The following is an 8029-nucleotide window of genomic DNA, read 5'->3' on the forward strand; positions in this document are numbered from 1 at the left end:
CCCGAGTTTTGTTGTTTTTTTTTTTTGTTTTTTTTATTCAGCATATCGTACGTGAGGAATCAACAATATTAAACGTCTGTTCATGCGTACAATAATTATTAATCGTCTTATTGCACGTAAACGGGATGAATAGATATTTGCGAACCTCGAGAAACAAACATTCACCGATTTATGCTCAATTGTATTCGGTATTGCTCATAATCCTTTGAAAGGAAATTATTCAACTGTCCAAAGTACGGCTTAAACGGATGTAAATATAACGATAAACGGCGGGTGCTGTACGAGGGTAATGGGATGCATGCCCCGCGACCTTTGGATCGGATGAAAAATATCTCGAATCGCCTCACGGCCTCTAATTATTACCGAAATTTACGGCGTTCATTCGTCAGATCACGAAACGGCGATGCCACTCGGCGATTGAGCAACGCGACTGACTGAAAACCTTTTGAACAAAAAAAAAAAAAAAAGAAAAAAAAAATTCATCCTCCGCTCAGGATTATTATATTTTATTATTCTCACAAATATTATTCACCGGTCCCTTGATCACTTTTCCGCCTCCCGATCGACCGGCACGAATTGAAATCGTGAGTTTTTCAAACGCTTTACGACCTCAAGAGAAATTATATAATAATACAAATATTACGTACCTACTGCATATAGGTATGTAAATGTGAGTAAAAAGAAAAAAAAAAAAAAAAGTTGTGGCTCAGTTAGTTTTCTTTCTTTTTTATTTTTTTTTTTTTTCTTTTTAACTCCATTCCGAACCTTCTTACTCTTAGTGTCTTTCCGTGTAAGGCACAGGTGCATTACAGCGCTGTGTTTCCAAATCTTGATATTCATTTAACAAGGATCATAACGGAGATCGTTATCACGCTACACCTTTCTCGTATGCATGTATGTATGTATACATATTATAATACACGGCGCACGCACCGAGAGTTTTATAATAGTGATAAACAGAGGTAGTTTTTTAACGTCGCTTATACTGTTACCGTATATATATATATTATACAGGTAAAAATGGTGTGCTTTTTTTTTCGTTCTTTCACAAAAATTTCTCATTCTTCCTCCTTCTCATTCCCGGCTCGAAAATGCATTTTTTCGACGCATATATTATATTATTATTATATATTATATATATATATATATAGTTGAAATATTTCACCATATTTCCAAAGTGTATGCTTATTGAGTTTCTTAGCGAGTGACGCAGGCGTGAATCACTTACCGGTAAATACAATAACGTGCGAATGTTAAACGGGTAGAAGCGAGTGAATGTCTTTCGTGTGACGATAATTTTTTTACTGCATATATATATATATATATATATATGCGTACTATACTTAGTTCTTCCTAATCATATTATTACGAAAACGGAATTCTGGTTGCAGCATCACTCCGGTCAGCAACAGAACGAAAAGGATAACAGATATGACGAAAGTTTATACAACATAATTCACTCGCAGATATTTTCCGCAGAAAATTTCGGGGGCAGCTTGAGAAAGATTACGGATTACGTAAAATTTTCTTAGCAGGTTCTCGACTACGATATTCAAATGGTAGACGCGTATATTTTACGGACGGACCGTTGTTGTTATCATCCGTACGCGTCTTTGAGAAAATTCATCAATTCAGGAATGCAAATAGCGACAGAATCTATTACACGTTGTTATATGTATACCTAAAGCATGTACGCGTGTTTGCAGAATTCTTATTTTTATTCTCTCGTTCCATCCGAAAGGTTGACGAGAAAGAAGATCTCGATGATTTGTTCGCTCGTATAAATGTGTAAAAATAGCGATACGGAGATAGAATAAAAAAGAAAATTGGGTGAAAAAACAATTTTCGAAAGATAAAAACGAAAATTGCGACACGTCATACATAAATTAGGCTCTTTTGCGTCCGGCGGTGTCACTTTGGTGACATAAGAATTCAGAAAGCGTAACGCGCAGATCAAACAGATCTGCGAAATATAACGAGAGCGGGGTAAACAAGCATATATCTATCGTACATCCTCTCCTCCGCGTATTATAGGTATGCCTACCTACCGGTATGAAAAACGCTAAACGACCGGCGATCATCACTCACTTTAATTGATTGCTGTAACCCGGCTTTGAATGCCTATCATCCCCGGCCGTGGTGTGAAAATATGACATTATTATAATATGTTACAACGTCGTCGAGATAAAAATTCCAAGCGCGGTTATACGTACGTCACGCATATTATACGAATCGCTGAGAGAGAGAGAAAGACGAATGACGAATTTTTCGCTCTCTGTCGCAGGTACACAAATCTACGTACAATATCTATGTATAGACGATCCCGATGACGATTTAACCGTTCACAGATTCCCGGCGATCCCATCGACCGGATTTCTATTCCCGTCGATTTAATGAAGATCGATGACCGCGCGGACCAAGGCTCGATTATTTTATACGTACCCGCGAAATCCGTGGGCGTAACGAAGATCCTCGATATCTAAAACACGTGTTCGACGATTTTTCCTACATTTCATGCCTCGTAAATTTTTGCTCCTCGGAAAATTATATTTTCAGTATAATAACCGCGACGAAAAAATTAATAACAAAAAGTCCAAGAAAAATCCGTCGCGACTAAACGCTTGGATTGCGTACGTCTATAATATAATATAACGCAAAATCCGAAAATTTTCTACTACAAACATGCTTCTCCTTTTTGTCGCACACGACAAACTTCTTTCCTTGCTGCACGGGAATAAAATAATCGCGCGTGCCCTGCGACGAATAAGTAAAATAAGAAAAAAGAAAAATATATCGCAACCTTTTACCGAGTTTGGTTTTATACCGCGGCTCAACAACGTCTCCGGCCAATTAGTGGAGGCCTAATGCCCGTCTACCTCCCTCCGGGTTTACATCGTGTATTAGAAACGGGAACTTTAACCTGGCTTACGTATCCTTGGACAGTGCGGAACGAGTATTGAAAGTTACAACCCTAAACAGGTATGATTTATGTGCATTTACTTATACACTGTATTACGGGTATGTTTGCCTCTAGGTACTTCTGGGCACATTTATCTGGGTACCTTGCGTTACAGGTTGTATACATCCACAGGTATAAGTTCTATTGCAATTTACCGCTGCTGTATAACCGATGCAGCGGCATGGCAGCAAAAGGCGGCGGCACCTGGTCGTAATTCCTCGAGTCCGCGGAATAATGTTTCTTTTCACCCTGCGCTCTTACACGTACGTACCGGATTGTTTTAACGCCGTTCAATTAACGACGTTTATCGCTCTTGACACGTTCGACTTATTATAATCTGCCGTTGTGACCGAAAATTGACTACCTTTTTGTTCCAACGTTCGGGCGAAAATTATATTTACGTACAATTGTTCGTCCTGACCGAATGATTTACGTTTAACGTTGCACGTTACACTGTAAACGAATGGAAAAATAAATTATTTGACAAACTATTGTTGTTGTTGTTGTTGTTGTTATTATTATTAACATTATCAGACATGAGACTCGGATTTGGAAAAACTGCTGCTGAGACTTGAATCGGTATTCCTTCTATTTTATTTGTTTTATTTTTTATTTTCTTGAAAGAGCAATCCGGCGTATCTAATTGGCGCGATTATCTCAGTCGAGTCGAAGAGTGCAAATATCGGCGGTACAATGAGAATGATAATCGTCCAGCTTCGTCATTCGCCTCTTTTAGCTCCATGCGTAGAGAGAATATAAGGAGAAAAACAAACGTCGGCGACGTTATAGAGTCATTACCGTTGCTCCGTTCGAATCCGCGAAGCTGCAACAGCTAGAGATAATCGATTGCAGGCCGTGCAACAGAGTGACTTTTGTCCGCGTAAAGAGCGTGCGAAAACAAAGAAAATTATTATCGCCGATCTTTTGTGCACGTAGATTTCTCTATTGCAACGACGAGGCGAATAATAATATGTGGTATGGATTCGTCGCAATTGCGCGTAACGTAATGAAAATACATAGCGAAGAAAACCTCGTTTCGCATGTATATTTTTTCGCGATTCTGCACGACGTGACAATGCGGATTACGCACTATTGTAACTTATAATCGTATAACCGTACGAGGAGACACAAAAACGATTGCGCAACTGTTGCGCAGTCGCAAGGAGATTCTTTTTATTTTTTTCCAACCGTCTGGTGCAGGATTTAAAAATGGCGACGGAGGAACTGAATCGGGTCTCGAAGAATCATCGGGACTTGGATTCGCGCAGTTTTGAGAAGATATCGGATAAAAACGAAGAGCTGCACGGTGATGAATTTGTAGACGACGACGAATATCGAGTTCGTTGGTCGTCCTCGCAGCGAAATTGCATGACGGGTTTATCGTGAATGATGTTGTTTAAAAATATTCAGACTCACCCCGTTTCTGTGCGGCAATTTCCAAGTGAATTTTTTCGTTTCTCAACGTCACAATTCCACTTCCTTGATCACAGAACGAAAAATCGCCACGAATACACGCGTTAATATCCACGATTAATATCACGCACGCGTCGTTCGATTGGCACACAATTGGTTCTTCTCTTCTCCTCAAATTCACACACGATAAACGTTTTATGTTTCATGTAAAGATCACGTGACGGTGGTCTATGTTATTATAAGCTGTGTCGATAATACGCACACTCGTATACATATATTATTCATATAAAATTATTATATCATCGTTACGACGATTATTTGACACCGTTTTTTTTTTATCTTTGCACATACACATTTTATACACTAATTTTAAAAAGAGCAGATCAGAGGAAGAGACAGAAAGAGAGCGAGAGAGAGAGAGAGAGAGAGAGAGAAATTGAAGAAACAGAATGAAGAAAAACCAACAACGAACTAGAATTTTATGTCTTTTCACAGATCTGTAACGATCGCTTAATCATCGGGTTATAACATCATGTGTACTATTACGTTATCGATATTATACATACGGATCGTTGTGTATTAAAGGTAGATATTATTACGTATGTATAATATATATACATATGTATAATATGTATATCATATATACGTTTTTTTTTTTTATTATCACATGTGTAATCACAAATAGTTAAAATATCGTATTATTATACACGATCATGTTAATGATCGCGAAACGTATAAAAACCGCTCAAGTGTTTCTCATCTTCGTTCAAACAATTGTATACTACACGTATTATTTATACTCGTGTACCTACGTATAGATTTATTAACCACCGGCACGTCGAGGGATAAAACGTAACAACATTATCAACACGGCAGGTGAATATATTTTTGCACTCTCAAGATATTGTTAACCACGTTAGACGATAAAAACTAATTGAGCAAAAAAGCAGGGTTTAAAAACGTAGGAGCCGCCGAACGATGTCAAATCGACACCGAGCCGCCGTTGCTTACGGCGTACACACACGTACATGTATTATTATACATGCATGTAATATCAAACGTTTTAATATCCCGGCGAGAAAACAAACACAACTAAGCAAGCACAGCCGAATTATTCATTACACACGTTATTAAAGAGACAAACGCTCGTGTCACAACTCTCACAGGTATGCAATGATGCATGTATAAAACATAACAGAGCGAACAACGTCGGCTGATTGTGAGCGTAAGTAAGTCTCTTGCGACCGATTGCCGAAGACGAGCAAGAGAGAGAGAGACGCTTGCCTCCCGATATTATATTTCACTTCATCGAGACGATCGGCGAGGGCAGACTGACTGATCAGAGAGCCGACGGACTCTCAGCCCTCTCGCGTTGTATCTTGGGCGTCGTAGTTTCAAGGCGAGTGTCGCCGTAAGATCGCCGATCGGTGTATACAACAACGAGGGAGATCGTTATTATTTCCACCTGGCATACGATCCGCCGATCAGTTTCCTCCTTGTGGTGGTGGTGGTGTGCGGGTAGGTGTGTTATAACCGTACGCGGAGGGTTGTAAGGCTGCAAGGCGAGCGTGGCCTTCCAGAACAATTAACCCCAAAGTCTAATCGATTTAATTAGGCGTTAGAGCCGCGCCTCGCCGTCAATCCTCGAGCCGAGAAGAGAACCCCTTGTCTGCGGGTCGACGAGCAACACCAGCCGAGTTTCCCCGCTGCCGGCTCCATCCCGTGACAATATCCACGGGAGATGCGTCGTGGAAATGGTTAAGGAGGGATGGGGGTGGTGGGAGAGGGGAGGACACCCTGCTTCCTTCCTTCCTTCCTTCCTTCCTTATTTTCTTCCTTCCGGTCTCTCTTCCCTTACGAATTTGCCGCCACGGAAGCTCGTGCGGCACCGGCGAGGAGCCACGTGTTTCCGGAAAAGAGTGCGAGCAAAGATCGATCGATGTGACTCGGGTGGGTGGTAGACGACGATCTCTGGACGAGCGTTTCTTTCTATCGCAAGATTGGTCAGTTTTATGAGGAATTGTTCATATCGGTACGACGGTTGACGACGCGTATACTTGTGTTGAAATTGTCGATGCTACGACGACATCGATGAAAATCGGGTGGGGGAAGGAGGGGCGCGATATTTGACGCGGTCGGGGGTGATTCAACCCTCGAAAAACACACGGCGCACAGTTTATTATCAACGTATGTAAACGTAAACCGGATGATCGGCACTGTTGTAACATCGAACAACAACAACAACAACGACGACGTTGATTAGAATTAAGACGACGAGAACGACGAGGAGGAGGACGAGGAGGAGGAGGAGGAACGACGATAAACGATTTATAACAATACACAATGCCGTGCGCTCGCCGCTAGCTCGGATCTTACACTGAAGTCCAAGGTACACATACACACATGACGTCCGACCGCCTCGCCAGGTAGAAGGAGTAGTAGGCCGTGCATGGCGAGAGGGGCCGAAGAAGAGGAGGAGGAGGAGGAGTAGCGTGGAGCCAGCCGAGTGCCGAGAGTGGCGGGAGTAACAGGCACACACGCACGAGGCGAGATGAGAGGAGAGGAGAGGAGAGACAACCGACGTGTGTACGCACCTCGACGTCTCTTCCTCTCTTCCGATCCGAGGCAGCAGCAGCAGCAGCAGCAACAGCAGGCACGAGTTTAAAGTTGGGAGAAGAATTGGAAAACGCCCGATCCGACGATGCGCCGCACCTCACTTTGATCGTTGCCGTTCGTCGGCGGTTGGTTACTTGCGCACCGTCTATTAACGACAAGTAACGCGCCTTTGTGCAACATTGGGAAATAGAGTAAATAAATGAGCGAAAGAACGAGGTACGAGAAACGAAGCGCGAGGAACGGTGAGGAGTCTGACCACCTTCCTCCTCCTCCTTCCCCCTTGGCAAAGGGGGCACGCGGTGAACGGGAGTAGCGAAGAGAGGGGGAGGAGGAAGGAGGAATCGGGATGAAGTGAGGCGAGGTTGCGGACGGCGGAGCAGTCATGCAAGGTATCGTTCCTTAATGCGGCGCTCCCCTCGACGCCGCTGAATGCCCGCTGTTCCTGCTCCCGCTCCTCCCGCGATCGGATTGTTCGGCGACTCTTCTTCTTCTTCTTCTTCTTCTTCTTCTTCTTCTTCTTCTTCATCTTCATCTCCTCACCTCGCCTCTCCTCTACTCTCCACTTTACTCCACTCCTCTGCGGTGGGGATTATACCCACATTCATTGACCCGGGCCACTGCATCCATCCGTGCCGTGCCGTGCCGTGCAGCAGGGAGAATGCAAAGGCAAAGGCGTCGAGGGACGAGGAGAAGAAGAAGGAGAGGAGGAAGAAGAAGAAGAAGAAGAAGATCAGGCACCGCCACCGCCGCCGTCGCGTAACGTGTCAACGAAACTGCCCACGCTCCGAGCACTTTATCGGACCCCACCAATCCTCCCCCCCCCCCCCCCCCTCCGCCCCTTCTCACCCGCCAACCGCGACTTCTCGTTCTCTCGCTCTCTTATAACACACACCGCACCGTGCTCGCGCGTTACACGTATACACGTATGTCACGTATGTGTATATAAATATACAACATACGTACGTATCTCATATATGCCTCTTCGTTTCTGGGATAGAGTATAATACACCCACCCGTACGATGCCGAACGGGCGCGACTAC

General features: G+C 43.4%; 1 protein-coding gene across 1 annotated transcript in view; it reads right to left on the minus strand.

The window, feature by feature from the left end:
- Sox102F (transcription factor Sox102F) overlaps window positions 1–7133 on the minus strand; it is a 140115-nt gene extending 132982 nt beyond the window's left edge. The window contains exons 1-2 of the mRNA XM_046631058.2: window positions 6967–7133; window positions 4376–4711 (exon numbers count right to left, since the gene is read on the minus strand). The gene's annotated coding sequence lies outside the window, so the exon portion shown is untranslated. The remainder of the gene's footprint in view (window positions 1–4375; window positions 4712–6966) is intronic.
- Window positions 7134–8029: the final 896 nt, after the last annotated feature.

The sequence above is a fragment of the Neodiprion pinetum genome, chromosome 6 (genome assembly GCF_021155775.2).
Source record: "Neodiprion pinetum isolate iyNeoPine1 chromosome 6, iyNeoPine1.2, whole genome shotgun sequence".
In the NCBI taxonomy this organism is placed as follows: domain Eukaryota; kingdom Metazoa; phylum Arthropoda; class Insecta; order Hymenoptera; family Diprionidae; genus Neodiprion; species Neodiprion pinetum.